This window comes from Corvus hawaiiensis, chromosome 1 (assembly GCF_020740725.1).
Source record: "Corvus hawaiiensis isolate bCorHaw1 chromosome 1, bCorHaw1.pri.cur, whole genome shotgun sequence".
NCBI classification, from domain to species: domain Eukaryota; kingdom Metazoa; phylum Chordata; class Aves; order Passeriformes; family Corvidae; genus Corvus; species Corvus hawaiiensis.
Genome location: NC_063213.1, coordinates 76,115,786 through 76,130,827, shown reverse-complemented (window position 1 = coordinate 76,130,827; position 15,042 = coordinate 76,115,786).

Sequence of the window (15,042 nt, the reverse complement as noted above, 5' to 3'; positions counted from 1 at the left end):
CGCATCCCAAAATTAGAACTTGAATATTGTCAGAAAGTATCTGCATATTATCTGCTACCAAAAATATTAGTAAGGTACTCTGTGGGAAGAGCACTGATGTTAATAGTGCTGAGATGTCCTGATTAATGCCTTCAAAGGCTGAAAAAGGGCATAGTCAATGGACTGTAACTTTTTTCTGGTTTTATAAATCTACATGTTCTCATCATATTTGGCATAATAATCAAACTAATAAAGTTTCCAGCTCTGAAGATGATTCTAGTTCATTGCACTGGAATGGCTGAATCCATAAGCTATCCACTAAAACTAAATCATTAAGTAGCAACTAAAATGAAATATGTTTATAAAGCTATTTTCAGGTATTATCTAATGGATGCATATCATCGTACCACATCATCTTATTTTCTCAGCAAATTGTTTTTAGGGGATATGTGCAGAGAGCACTTATAAAATTTAATGCAATTCAGTGTAATGAAGAAATTTGCATTTGAAGCACAGTCATAAATGTTATGGGACAAGCAGCATTCTATTAGAAGGCATTTCAAATGTTTCTGAACAGCAGCTGAGGAGGATATTTCCTGATGTGGTTCTATTACTACAGCACATTTTCTCTTCATCTGTAACTACTTTTTAAAAATAGAAAAGGCAAAACGGAAACTTCAGTTACCAGAAAATACAAAGGACCTCAATTCATCTTTTGAGAGAAGTAATGAGCAGAAGGCTGCAGTTAGTCATCCACTAAAGCTTTACAGTGGAGAGACTCTGATAATTTGATTGCTCATTTTGAAATAGAAGTTCTCCCTGTCCCCAGAAGGTTTTTCTTTGTATTGATATCTCTGATAGGTAGCTTGTTTCATGAAAAAGAGGAAATGAATAATGACTCATAAAATTTTCTCTGTCAAAATCTCTTCTCCCATCCTCCTCCTGTTGATGCTTCCATATTTTTGCTGGAAAAGGACCCAATACTCTTCCTTTATGATAACTTAAGGAATTGGGATCTATGACCAGTTTATATAAATCTGTCATAAGTCATTCCTAGACAATCAGAATGCCAGTGAAAGTTCCATGTTGCCATTTTTTTTTTAATCTCCAATAGTCTCTAATAGTCCTCTCTTCTTTATGCCCATGCACATGAGCATCTTGAGCTTTATTTTCGGTTTTGTTTTTCTGATCTTCCCCAAGTTGCTTTGTGTCCCAGAGCCATCTTCCAAAGGTGTATTGTGGCATTATGCCACACTGCACCTCTAGAAAACTACTGCCCTGCTGCCACTATCAGAGAACTACTTCCACTAATGTTTAGAAATACAGTAGAAAAATATACATTCTCTATAACTCATTTAGGCACAAGTGTCAACAAACCATCCTATATCACTCAGAGAAAAAAATGGCTTTTTTGATGAGGAGTAGAGCAGAGAGTCAGGCTATGGAATTAGATTAAATGTGCAATGCTATTTGTGGAAACTGGTTACGTCACCTCTCTGATAACAGCCATCTATCTACAGCTGTCTCCCTATTGATGGTTTCAAAACTGAATGTAGAAATTTGTTTGCCTTCTTCACCATTTGGATGACAAACTGCCCTGTGTTGACTATCATAAGTGACAGCTAAAATTTCAACTGCATCCCCACAAAATTTGCAAACATAGAACACTTATTCCTTAACTCCTGCTGGATTCCTCCCTGTTTCTACAATTTACTTAATGGATCTTGAAAGACCAAAGAGGGGAATTACACTTCAGAAACTGAGGTTATCCAGTATATTAAAGGATCAAGATATAACTCAGGATATAGAATGATCAGTCCAAAATGGTTTGGTGCTTCTGAATTTCATCATCTCAGGAGAACTATAAATCAAAGGCATGTAGCTATAAATGTGCGGTATGGAGGGTATAGACTCCACAACAGTGTGCTTCATCAGCTTATTTGGCACCGTGGCTTAGGTGGAGTGACATTACATAATTCGTGATGACTTTGTTCTGACATCTTCCCGTCATAAAGGATTGAGGGACCAAAGTCACAGAAATGTCATCGGTGATAAATTCAAGCTAGACTTTAATCTTCCTCACTTGAAGTAACATCAAAGAGGAATAACACAGCCTGCAAGATACTTTAGACAACTTATTAGAGAAAAAATGGTCCACAACTGACAGATTGAGTGAAAATTGCATTGATAATTTAAGGTGCATTTTCCTTCTGAGCTTGTAAGGATTTCACATATAAAGGTTCAAGTTAACCAGAATTTCAGAAAACATTCAAACCTCTGTAATTTTGCAGTGATTGTGTCTGCTGTTTACCTAGCAGACTTAATGTTAAATGTTAAAAGGTCTTTGAGAAAGCAATCTATTCAGTACCTAATTTGAATAATAAAAACATAGTTGTTATTGAGAATAATACTCCTGGTTGCTTGTACTTGAGGCTTAGACTCTAAAATTATACATAAGACCTATTCACTTTTTCCAGGAAAACTTCTAAGAGCCTAAAACAGAAGTGATGTTGTCTTTGGGCCCTATCATAACCAATGGATAAAGACAGGCAACTCCAAGAAATTAATCACTTCATTGCTAGATTCCAGTGAATTTTTAATGCCGTTTAGATTTTTTTTGTCCAGCCTGGTTTTTAGTAGCAGGGGGCCGCAGAGGTGGCTTCTGTGAGAAGCTCCTGGAAGCTTCCACCATGTCCAGCAGAGCCAATAGCTGATGGCTCTGAAGATGGACATGCTGCTGGCCAAAATGGGACAACGAGAGAGGTTGGTAACACCTCTGTGATGACATATTTAAGAAGAAAATCAAAACAAAGTCACAAGATTTTGGATTCTAGTCAGAGAAGAGGAGGAGGTGAGAACATGTGAGAGAAAACAATGGTGACACCGAGGTCAGTGAAGAAGGAGGGGGAGGAGGTGCTCCAGGCACTGGAGCCGAGGTTCCTCTGCAGGCCATGGTGAAGGCCATGGCGAAGCAGGTTGTCCCCCTGCAGCCCAGGGGTCAATGGGGGATGCAGAGATCCACCCACAGCCCGTGGGGGAGGTGCCCATGCTGGAGTAGGTGGATGCCTGGAGGAGGCTGTGATCCTGTGGGAGACCCGGTGGAGAGAGGGAGCCCTTGCTTCCAGGCTGGAGCAGCCTGTCCTTGGAGGACTGTACCCCGTGGAAAGAGAGAGCCACGGTGCAGCAGTTTTGGGAGGGCTGTGTGCCTGTGGGAGGGGCTCACGCTGCAGCAGGGGCGGTGTGGCTGCTGCTTGTGAGAATGGACCCACGCCAGGGAAGTTCATGGAGAACTGTCTCCCGTGGGAAGGGACCCCACGGTCTCACAGGGGAAGACTCCTCTCCCTGAGCAGCGAGAGGAAATCTCGGTGATGAAGTGACCAAACCCCCATGCCCTGTCTCCCTGCACTGTCAGTGGGAAGGAAAGAGAGATTGGGGGGGAAAAATGTGTTTTAAGTGCTTGTTTTACTTCTCATTATCCTCCTCTGATTTTGTTAGCAATAAATTCATTTTGTAACTTTAAGTTAAGCGTGTTTTACCCTTGGAGTGTTTTCTCCCGGTCCTTATCTCAACTCAAGAAGCCTTCATTAGTTTTTTTTCTTTCTCTCCTCTGCCCAGCTGTGGCAGGGGAGGGCAAGCAAGAAATTCCTGTGGGTGCCTGGCATTGAGCCAGTGTCAAACCATGACACAGTTGTATTTCACTCTTCCCTTTCTCTCTTAGAAATCATCTTACCTTAAAAAATAGGAATTACAATCTGTGTATTCATCAAATTCTGTTTTGATCAGTACCTGGACAAAGTCTGGAGGGTTTATTTTTAAGCCCCCTGCAGTCATCTGGCATATTTCTGTCTTGCTTGCCTCATTTCAACAACTATGATCTTAAATCCAACAGTGACGAATGTGTTGAATTTAACATCATAGGAATGCTGGTGATCAGATGGTGAAGAATTGGGACTAAGTATTGATGCAACACTGTCTCTAAAACAATAACCTCTATAATGTTTTTTTCCAAAAGCTGATCTTTTTAAAACAAAAAGACAATTACAGTATAGCTGGACCATGGAGTGTTCAAGTCGACTGCATTTTTTTATATATTGCATAAGGCTTTGAGTGAGATGTCTACAGTATATATTGGGCTTTGTGGTTTTGGTTGGTTTGGGGTTTCTTTTGTGTGTGTTTGGAGTTTTTAAAATTATAATATCCAGTAGAAAATAATATGACATTGTTATATCATTTTGCACATAAGTTAAAAAAAGGCCTGTACTTGGCCAGTACTCAATTTGAACTCATGACCTCATAACCCATGCACTCCAAATCCCATTATTAAACTTGCAATACATGTGCTTTTCTCCAGTGTATGGGGTGTTATTCCACTGTAGAAGTTCTTTTGCTAAATGACCTATATTATATTGCAAAGAAATGGTTAGAGCCAAGTTTTAATATTAATATCCCATTTTTATTTCACTAGCACAGTTGCAATTACTTCCTTTTTCAAAAGTCAGTCTCTGCCAGATTGTTTGTCATTACTTTTTTTCTCATGCTAGAAATTTCACTTTTTTTTCAGATTTAGAAGTGTTATTTTAAGAGATATTCTGGAATATATAGCAAAAAACCTTATGGAAGCCTTCAATGTTTTTTCCTTCAATTTAATAACAGGCTTGACTGAATTAGAATGCAATAACACAACTACCTCATAATTTCTCGGCTTTTTTTTTTTTTTTAAGTACACAATAACAGAGGATATTTTGATTGACATATCAAGCAGCAATTCCTTCAAAAGCGATGACATCTCTGTTTCTGTACAAATAATGCAAGTCCTGAAAGGTTATTGACATTTCAGTGGAAGAAACAGATTTTGAGTTGCTGGCTAGCAATATGTCCTTTAGAATTTTTTTTTAACATTTTATCAAAGGCAGTGTAATTAACCTTAGAGCAATGGATAAAACCCATCATCATCAATTGACAGAATAACTTTGTCATGTAATGGCTACTGGTCATAGAGTGCTCTTTCAATAACACTTCGTTCATTTAAAAGCTGTATCAGAACTCTTGACTACCATCTCAGAGAGAATCTTCCCCTTCCCTCTCTTCTTGTTTTAGAAAAGTGGCGGGTGCATTGAAGTTAAAGTAGTGACACAGTAAAAAAGAAGACAACAAAAATAGCTCTATCATGTGGGGAAAACACCAAAAGTACCAGATATCTGTGAGCTTTGTGTAGTAAAGGAAGAGTGGCAAGTTTTTATTTTGCTAATCTGCTTAAAGTATTGGGAGAAGAGAAGAAATGGAAAAGTCTTTCCTGGTTTAAATATCTGGTAATGTAGTGTGTATCATTCTTATATATTAAAAAACTATGTTTTCCTGTGCTGCATGATTTATGTCTGCAAAGATGTATTGGTGTTAAAAGGAAAAGACATTGATACATTTCAGTAAGGGAAGGCTAATGGAAGAGTAAATGTATTCAAGCAGAAATCATAACATACTTCTTCACACAGGTTAGTCTAGAAAGCTAAATCTTTATAGAATAATATGATCACAGATTGGTTTGGGTTGAAAGGGACCTTAAAAATTATAGAATCCTAGAATGGCTTGGGTTAGAGGGGACATTAAAATCATCTAGTCCCAACCTCCCTGCCATGGACAGGCACAGTTTTAATGAGTCTCGGTTGCTCAGAGCTACAGCCAGCCTGGTCTTGAACACATCCAGGAGTCTTGAACACATCCACAGCTTCCCTGGGCAACCTGTTCCAGTTTCTCACTGCCTTCACAGTAAAGAATTAGATTAAAAAAAAAAAAAAAACAAAACAAAATGTTATATAATAGAAATATCTGATCTAAACCTGCCCTCTTTCTGTTTGAAACCATTTCCCTTCTTGTATGACTACCTGCACTTCCAAAAAGTCCCTCTCCATCTTCCTTTTAGGCTCCCTTCAGTTACTGGGAGGCCACAATTAGGTCACTGAAGACTTTCGTTTCCCAGGCTGGACAAACCCAATTCTCTTAGCCTTTCCCTCTCCAGGGATGTGATGTGATGTATTTCTTTCTTTTGAAATCTTGCATTACTTTTGTTGATTGTTTCCTTTACTGTTAAAAGGTGTCACTGGTGAGATAAATTCACTTTCTTGTTTTGGTATAAAGCCCAATTTCATTGGGCCAATGCCTTTCATTGTAGAGAATCTATTCTGTCTGTTAACAAAGGCTGAGGTTGAGAACAGCAAAGGGAATTACTCTAGGAGACAAATTTTTAGTTAGAAAAATGCAAGATGATATTTGAAAATGCTGATATTTAGAAGGAGTTAATAATTTTTCCAGATATATGGAATTTTAAAAATAAATACTTTGTTGTTTTTTCCCATGTTGGGGGTAAAAAAAAGTTGTCTCTGAATGCTTTTTCACTCATCTGAAGTATTGGTACATAGCTTTTTTAGTCCTTAGATATTTGTTCTTCAGTGATCCAGTCTATGACTGCCAACAAGACAGTCTTAATAAAAATAATATATACAATAGCTAATGAAATAGTCTCATTCTTCTTTGCAATTCATGTCTTTTGAGTAATTCATTCTTCATATTGTACTTGGTACATCTTGTACTTGGTACATCTTGCCATTAGCTCACTACACAATCCTCCTGAATTGGTTATATTTACTCTATTTTAATTCTGCTTCCCCTCCATTATCTTCTCCCCTAACCTGAGTTGTACACAGGCTGTGCATCCTAACTTGTAATTAATCTCTTCTTTAAGCAAATAGCTTTTCTGTTCAGTGCCTGCTTTCCACAATTTCAGTAATTGCAGTAGTTTCTTTTCATGCCCTAGCATATTTTATGACTTCTTGACAATGATTATTTGAACAGGGATGTCTCCTAAGAATTTATCCTCTCCCTGATCCTTCTTGGACTCTCTGTCCCTGGGCTAAATATCTGCATGGTCACAGCAGTTGCCTCATTAACTCATCTCACTCTGACAGATGCTGTTTTCTTTGTTTTTTGTCTACCATGGTTCTTCAGTTCCCATAGAAACCTGTTCAGATGCACAGTCAACTCAGCTTGATATTTTAGCTTTCTGTTCTATAGGGACAGAAGTGGTACCCCGAGGTGGGAAGACTTCCTGTGCCTGGCTCCCTCAGCCTCATCATGAGGAAAAGCATACGTCTCCCATGAATTCAGAGAGGGGTTGAGTCCGGGGTAACCAAGAAGTCCTTAGGTTCTGTGAAGTTCATTACATATCTTCATTTCTTAGATGTAAGCCAAATCACAATTTGTATAAACACTAAAATTATGTAGTGATTCCAGGGCTTTCAAGTTTTGACAGCAGCTGCAGCAATAACAGCTAATTTCATGCCTTTACAGGGTTTCTTTACAACCACTATGAATAGAAGCCGTTTTTTCTAAAAAAAAAAAAGGAGAGAACTTTCTCAGAAATCAATGATTTTAGGTCTCTTGCTTGTGAGAACTTCCTATTTGTCTCAAGTGAGAAAGAGTATGCAGATCTTTTTTAACGTGCCAAGTACAGAGGCAAGAAGTGCATTGGAACATCATATATAATGTGACATACATGTCTTTGTCAAATTTATGGTTTTTCAGAATCACACCCAATTTCATGAAATTAAAATAAAACATTTATGAACCTGGAAGTGTAAATTAAAGCATGTAAGGTTTAGTAGTTTCTCTACCTCAGCTGATGTCCTGGCACATTGAACCTCAGTAACTCTGTGTCTTAATGTGGCACCAAATCCCACATGCCTTTTTTCACATGACTACCCTGCTTAATGTCAGCAGACCTCTCTGTATCTATGAATGACATCATAACACTTGATTAGCTGGTTTTGATTTTCTTGAGATTTTAATGTTGTGTAAGTACTCTGCATATGCATGTTGCTATAAAGTAGTAATAATTTTTATTCTTCAGGAATTTATTTTCAACTGTTGTTAAAATGTTATTGAAATATGATAATTATGAAGGGGAGGAGGGAAAGTGTTGTATCTAGAATAGATTGAAAACCATTTTTCATCTGCTTACTGTTCCATCTCTGGTTAGATTTTTCTATTCAACACACTGTGAAAGGTGGTCCTGAATACAGATAAGCAGTAATGCATTGGCAGTAAATATAAAATGCAACAAAATAAATTTTCAGTGAGTGGTGCTTGATAAGACAGGATACTTGTTCCTATTCAGGTTCCTGTTCCTTTTTTTTGGTTGAGGTGTTTCAAAGGAATTTTTGGATACAGAATACATAATTTGGGCATACACACAAAAGTCCTAATGAATATAACAATCCTGTAGTTTCTTTTGTTGATCATCTTATCAAAGACCTGCATATGAAAAACAAACAAAAAACCTGTACTAATATCTTGTTTCATTTGGCCTCACTGTAGCTGTCAGGTGAACAGTTCTCTCACCTGTGATCAAGGCTTTGTAATTAAAGTTAGTTGTTTTTATAAATCCATTGATCTCCTGAAAAGAGAAAACAAGCGATGCAAGTAGTTCAGTGATGGAAAATAGGAAACAGTAGATGCCTGTGGTGTAGATGTCTGGAAAATTAAACCCACTCAAGATGCTCCCTTGCCTCCACCCCTTCCAATAATGGAGGAACAGTAGGAGAGATTATAAACTGGACTAACTATTTATTGTACAGAAGAGAGAAAAAGTGTTTTACCCACAAAAGGGTATTCACCACTGACTGTTCCCCCAGGCAGCACTCAGTGTGGTCTCCAACAAAGGCAATATGGTGAAAAGAGAAGCTTCAGAAACTTAACTTCTCCCCCTGCCTGTCCAAATACAACAGGAAGCAGGAACAACCCAAAACCTGGAAGCTAGTTTGTCTGAATAATGAGTCATTCTGCTGAACCGTTGCCTTCACATGGTCTGGCAGAGCTCAGGCCCTTCTGCTGCTCTCCAGTGTAGCAGCAGCAGTGTGGTCCCAGATCCACTCCCCAAGAGCCAGGCAAAAACAGTGAGTTTCCTCCTTTCAGCTCTGGCATCTTTTCCTGACACCAGCAACTTCCTGCCAGAACCACACGCCCAGCAGTGATATGGCTGGTATGGAATTAAACAGTGCCAGAAACTCCACCCCATTTTTTAGCTTTACCCAGGACAGCATCTCTATCTTTGATGAACATCTGCAGATCCTGAAAAACTTGCTTATAACTGCTGACTCATTTTCAGAGCATCTGAGAGATAAAATTATAATTTCTTGGTTTTGTCTCCTTTGCAGCATGAGACAAAGCACTTCTGGGGTTTTATTTGTCTGTTGGATTCTTTATGGTGAAATTATTGAAAAAATATTTGCTACTTAGAATTTGTCAGTCTGCATTTTCTTAGTGTAATTTTAAAGGTTTCTTCTTCTTGAAAAACTAAATAAGGAAGCTATTGAATTGGTGAGAATCATCCTACATTAGACTATGGATCCAATTGCAGAGAAAAAAAGTTGGATATTTTTCCTCTTCTAAGTTTATAAATGTTTATGGCCACAAAGAGAACTGAACCAAGGAACAGAAAGATTCTAAGTTCTTGTGCTGGGTTTGACTGGGACAGACCTAATTTATAGCATGTGGCTATGTTTTTGATTTATTCTGAAAACTGTTGATAACACAGGAATGGCTTAGTTACTGCTGAGCATATACTCTGTATATGAGTTAAGGCCTTTTCTGCCTCTTACCCCACCCACCAGTGAGCAGGCTGTGAGTGCAAAACTTTGAGAGGGCTCACAGCTGGGACAGCTGTCCCCAGCTGACCCAAGGGATACTTCAGACCATATGACATCAATATCAGCATATACAGCTAGAGGAATAAAAAGGAAGGGGGTGATATTCAAAGCAATGGTCTTTGTTATCTCAAATAACTCCTCCGTGTGGTGGAACCCTGTTTTCCTGGGAATGGCTGAACAGCTCCCTGCCAGTGGGAGGTATTGAATTAACTCCTTGTTTTGATTTGCTTGCATGCACAACCTTTGCTTTCCCTATTTAACTGTCTTTATGTCAATTAAGATGCTCAAATTATGAGTTTTCTCACTTTTCACCTTCCAATTCTCTCCCTCACCTTACCAGATGGGGAGTGAGTGGCTGTGTGGTGCTTAATTGCCAGCTGTGGCTAAACTATGACAAGTCTTCAGTACTTCAGTACCTTAAATATTTGGGGATTTTCCTTTGCTTTGGGTTTTTGGGGGTTTTTTGAAACTCTTTTGTAAAGAGTTTTGTTTTCTCTCTTTTGACAAGATCAAAGGACCAACCAGTTCACTGCCTTTCTGGCTTAGGCTTTTCCTTAAAATTACTAAAGGTGTGTGGAGTGAGAGAAAAAAATTCCTCTATTTAATTAAAAAAAAAAGTCATGAGAAGCGCACATGTAAAGAAGCAGAGGTCTGAATCTTTGGGGAAAACCACAGGGAGAATATGAAATGAACATATTTGAGGAAAATAAGAATGGGATTTTTTAGTGGAAAGAAAAGAGGAAAAATTAGGCTAAGTTTAGGGAGAGGAGTAAAAGGTAAAAATAATTTAGAGATTGAAAACTGAAATTTAATCCGAGGGTATGATCAGAAGTGTGTTAGAGCAGAAAGAAGCAATGGAAACACACGCATGGAAGTGAAGTAGCCTGGGAGAAACGTCTGAAGGGAAGAAGATATTAGTGATGTTGGGACACAGCATGAGTTTGTCAGATGTCACAGTAGGAGAGAAATGAAGAAAAGTGTATTTGTACTTGAGGAGCTGGAAAATGAAATATGTGAGCTTTTAGGGTTATAAAGAAATCTCTTATACAATGTAATAAGCAAAATTGTTCTATCCTGCTGTATTTTATTGCAAAATTGTTCTATCCTTCTGTATTTTATTAAGGATCATATATATGCTCTAGTGAACACTTTCATCAGTATTGTGATCCTATCAGACTTACTAAAGAAGCAAAGCGATACCACCCTTCCTTGAACAAACAACATGCTGTAGGGCTGTAAAGAAGTTCAAGACAAACTATTAAAAAAACCCCATTTTTCTTCTGTGATTGTTAAAATAAATCTGAATTATAGTCTAGCCTGTTACAAATCATTGATTCACCTGTCCATCACTTGTCCATTAGTTAAAAATTAAAAGTCAAGGTAGCATTTATTTCTTTTGCTGTTAGATGTCAGATGTCAGAATGCAACAGAAAAAAAGAAAGTTTTCAATCAAATATGCAAAATAGCTACCTATTTGAATCCAGGAATCCAGTCCTCATACTTTTCATGATGGATACTCCAGGTAGTAGTTTTACAAATTGGGCAGAATCTGCATTTGTTAAAATTTAGATCAATATTTTAGATTCTTTGCTAGTAATTTTTGTTGCCATTGCATTTGATTGCTTTACTTAAAGTTCACAAATGTTGCCAAAGTGATAAAATGTCTGAGAATTGTTGGTGATATGTTCTTTTTTATCTTCTTACTAGTAGTAATCACAATGCAATACACTTTTCAGCTCTTGCTTAATTAGATGTCAGTTACATTGGAATTGTTCTTGAATGATTAAATGAAAATAAAATTTCATTCTAATGGACTAAGATATTCAAATATATTTTGATGATTGAGGAGTACACTGATGGAAATTATACAATCTAACTAGTTCATGCAGATGCTGTGTCCAGAGTGCATGATACATAGTGGTAAGTGACTATTACATCGCTACTACAGCTTTAATTCATGGATAAGAAAAAAATAATCCCCTGTCAGTTTTGCTTACAATAATACATCATGTACAATGTGATTCTTTATTCTGTCCAAAGATAAAAACTTTTTCAGCATACAGTTCTGCTAGTAATCTCTTAAGCAGCAAATTATTCCAGGTTAAGCATTGACTTTAACTCTTCTGGACCAAGTGAAAATAAAAACTGTATATGAAAGTTAAATAAACTAATTTTGGTTGAAAAAGGTGTTTGGGTCTAGACCTTAAAACAACTACTTCAGTATTATATTACTGAAAGGAAGGTAAAAACTTAAGTTCAGATTAGGATATGACACAGCTTTCAATGAATAAAAACTTTTAAACTGTAGGTTTTGCCACGTCAGATGTAAAAGGTGTTTTCTTAGTAGTAATTATATACATCCAATCCCCTGCCATTCGGTCATATTTTCAAATCCCTGGTTTGCTGGTTTTATGTGGTGTTTATTTCTCCTTGAAATTAGGAGATGTTAAAAAATATGCAACTTCACTTTAAAGATTTTCAGCAGTTTGGGCCACGGCAGCTTAAATCTCAAAGATTATACACCCCACAAATACTCTTGAAAGGGCTCTTCTAAAATGTCACTTCTGGTGTAGTTTAGAAAAGGCTTCAGAGCTTAAATGTTCCTCCTCCAGCAGTGACTTGAACATAGAAACTTTTCTTTAATATTTTGTTATCTTCATTATCATCTGGAGAAAAAAATTCAGCAGATAAGGATAACTATAATATATCCTACTCTGCTATAAGGTGCAAATAAACATTCTCAAGACTGCAATGAAGAACTTGCAAATATCTTTGCAGTTGGAAATTTGAAGCAAGAATAAATGTTTCCATGATAGAGCATTTAAGATTGTAGTTATGTTCCCTGGTTACCAGCAGGAGGAAAGGAAAAAGTAAAGATTCTGCCCTCATCTTCCAGTTACATGATAAAGATGCTGAAGAAAGCCCTTTGAGGCTTGTTGAATTGCTGCTTAGCCAAAGGCCTAAATGATGTTTTCCAAACTACCACTAAGGCTTTTACCTTTTTTTTTTGAACTAGTGTAATGATTTAGAGGTCAGTTCATATGAGATATGTCATTTTAATTTGATTTAATGACTCTTGATACTCAAAAACGTTACCTCTGTCATATTTAAGAGAAAATAATGCTTTCAGTATCCATTATTAGAGTTAATCCATTTACTTGAACTGTGATGACTCATTTTTCTCTGAATCCTCTCTTCTCAGCAAGAATGTGGTCATTACAGTGTTTACTGCACACTGACAATATACCAGACTATTTGTACTCCTTCAGCTGAGATGTCAGCAAAATGCATCACTCACACACCTGTGTTCCCTCTCAGCTGGCAGGTTTTTAGCTCTCAGCAGAGCTTAATGATACGTGCTTCAGTCTTGTGATTGCTAATGAAATGGCATGAATTCTGCATTTCTTATGTCAAGGCAACTTGATGCAATGCTGATATCCTTCATTCGCTGTAACTTTCATGTGAAGTGTATTTTTTACAAAACAAATATATCAAAGAAGGCAGCCAGATTAGCTGCAGAAGGAAAAATTTCCAAGGAGGGAAAATATATACCGTATTATTAACTCTTGTTTTGACAAAGCCAAATGCTTTCCAGTGAGAAGGAGGAAAGTATAATCATTTATCAGAAAAAGTTGTCTTGTAAGGGTGTTGGCACTTAAAAAGTAAAAACTCTGTTCTGTGTAGGTTTAAAGCTTTTGTTTTCATGTGCTCCTTGTTGACAAACCTTTCTTCCTTTTGATCTTGTTCAGTGATCTTTCATACAGTCATTAAACAGAAAGCATGTAACATTGAAGAATTAGTTTTACAGACAGTAGCTAAAGGCTTGTTGACCTTGCACAAAAGAAAGTCCAAAAATTTTTTTCATTATGTGAAAAAATGTATAGTGCTCTGGAAGAATAACTGCAAACATATTCTTACCATTTCTCCAATGACATTTTCAGTAAAAGGAGCACTTAGAAAAGATGGAAAGTGTTTTGCTTCGACTGGGGAAATGAATACGACATAACTAAGCAAAATTGAAATGACTATAGAACTTCTATTACTACTGCAAAAATTTACCTTCCTACATGGTTTGGTACAAACTCAGATGTGATGTGTGAGAGTGAAGGTTTTATTTGTAGATTAAATAACCCACAAATTGTCAATATTAAACAAGATAAAGCTTCTAATAAAAACAAATTACGTGCCATGAAAGTATGAAAATTATTAGTTAAAAACAATCATGATGTTTTTAATAGAAAGAGCATGAGTACTACAAAATCCCTTTGATATTCATGCTTGCAGAAGTACATATGTAGAATATGCTTCACAATAAATATCTGCAAATATTTCCAAATATCTGCAACTTTTTACTCAGAAGCACCATGAGTTATTTGTGCATATAAAACTGAAACATGAATGACCTTATAAGTGTTTGTGACACAATTAGGCTCATAATAAGCCTTAGAGCAGTACAAAAGGTACCATTTATATTGAATAAATACTATCCTGGTAATTAATTCATGGATATCCAGGTGCAGTAAACAATCACTTTTTAATATGATGGTTATAAGCATACCCCACCATGTAACATACAACAGTTTTGTCTTGACATCTATAATCAAAGACAATTTCTCATGATTAAATTATAATGCAACTAATATACCTAATATACCTACGTGATAAAAATGCATTCATTACTTATGCCAAGGCTAGAATGTTGATGGAAAAAATATTAAAAAATTCTATCAGACAAATTTTAAAACAAAAAAATAATGTGGGGGTTTTTTTAATAAATCAGAATTAGATTCATCCTTACGTTATTCATTACTAAATTATTAATGAATTTACCTCTGCTTGGATGAAAAGGATGCCAACTCATGAGGTAATTTTATTCAACAGATATTACTTTAGGATATCTTGTTAGAATTCAATTTCAAATCTTATTCCAGGAGTCAATGACTTCATCTTTTCTGGGAGAATATTATATACATTTATAACCTCGCATTTTCAACAAAGGATACAAATGCATTGGGAAATAAGGAAAAAAAAAAAAAGTTAGAAACTCTGAAAACTGATATAGGCATGCACTAATTCAAGTTGTTTAGCCTAATAAATAGAAGGCTTGATCAGGAAGAGAACAGCAGGATTTTAAAAGCATGAATGTGGAAAGGTTTGCTTTTTCAGTTTCTGTTGACATATCAACTAGTATGCTGAAGTTAAAGAAAGATCACAGTTTATTGTATCTTGCATTTAATATTTACATTTGGGACCTAGGAAAATTCCAAGATTTACTACTGGACACACTTCCTTTAAAACCTTGTACAAGCTACTTAAAGACAATGTTAAAGAATGAAAAAATAGATGTGATCTGTGTATCATTCAT